The sequence below is a fragment of the Cyprinodon variegatus genome, unplaced genomic scaffold (assembly GCF_000732505.1).
Source record: "Cyprinodon variegatus isolate N-32 unplaced genomic scaffold, C_variegatus-1.0 Scaffold631, whole genome shotgun sequence".
Lineage (NCBI taxonomy): Eukaryota > Metazoa > Chordata > Actinopteri > Cyprinodontiformes > Cyprinodontidae > Cyprinodon > Cyprinodon variegatus.
In genome coordinates this window covers 14,157-15,612 of record NW_015151084.1, presented here as the reverse complement: position 1 = coordinate 15,612, position 1,456 = coordinate 14,157, and positions in this window count along the sequence as shown.

Genomic DNA, 1,456 nt, shown 5'->3' with positions numbered 1-1,456 from the left:
AAGTTTCACTTTTTAAATGGAATTACTGAAATCAATCTACTTTTTCATGATATTCTAATTTTATGACCAGCACCTGTAAATGCCTATAGCGCTTCTATAGGCCCCTGTTAAACTTTGCCGATTTAGCCAGATGTGCCCTATGTCTGACTCCCCAGGACCTCCTTTTTTAATTTGGGCGTATACATAGATTATTTATAACAAATCCAGAACTGACGTCCAATGATAGCCTAACTTATGCATAACGCATGGCAGCGTAATGTCCATTGTCCAGTGTCCTGATGGGGCGACAGGTCTGCATAAAAGGATTTCTTTGATCAGGGTATTAACCTAGCTGCTGTTTACTGCCCACCAAAAAAAAAAGAAGAAATGAATAAAGAAAAATAAAGAAAGAAAGGCAACTGTAAACCAGCTCCACAGGCGGCCCCGTCCAGGAAACACACACACAGCCAGCCAGATAAGCTCTGAGCCAGCTCCCATGTCAGAGGATGAAGAGAGCACATCCAGTTAGTAACAGTCAGAGAAACAGGGCTACACTGAAAAACAGGCCAAGATCCAACATCTATTCAATCCAGGATTGAGTCACAGCCAAACATTAGCAGACCAGATGAAGCTACTATTACAAGAAAAAGCAAAGAGGGCATAAAGTTATGAGAGTAACTTGACCAACACTGCAGAATGGGCGAATAGAGATAGAAGGAAGCAGAAGGAGGAAAAGTTGTCCCTATGTCCCCTATCAGTCTATGCCTATAGCAGCACAAATACAGAAAAAAGCTCAGGATACCCTAACTATTTTAGATTAGGTATAAGAAAGGTATAGGCTATCAGTTTAAACTAGAGAACTGACATTTTTTCAGGAATCCCACGGGTCACGGGATTCCCGTGGGATGGGAGTCAGTATTAGTAACGATCACGTGATTTGGACGGTACAGGATTAAACATTAACTGGAGCAGACGGGAGCGGGACCAAACCAATAGTAACTAAAAAAAAACTAGGATCTATGCCAAAAAAAAATAAAAAATAGAAAAAAAAATCCAGTACTGGCGCCGCCATTTTGTAGTTTTTTTCCTTGAAGCCTATAATGCGAGTCAAAAAAACTACACAACCCAAAAACCATCAGTGCTTCCGCTCTGAGTTATTTAACCTGCGCTCAAAAACAACAGTGGAGGGACCAACAGTGGCGCAGGAGCGGGAGTCAATCTGAATGGGAGCAGGATGGGAGTGGGAGTAATTTCACCAGGAGTGGGACGGGACAGGATTTAGATTTCTACTCTGGCCCGGGATCGGGACGGGACACAATTTTTTTCTGTGGGAGTGGGACGGGACAGGAGTGAAAATCCACTCCCGTGTTAGTCTCTAGTTTAAACTTTCTCGTTACTTTCAATAAACATGGCGCAACACTGATCAGAGAGATTTGGAGGGACGAAAGAATGAAACAATAAAGAACACGGACTACTC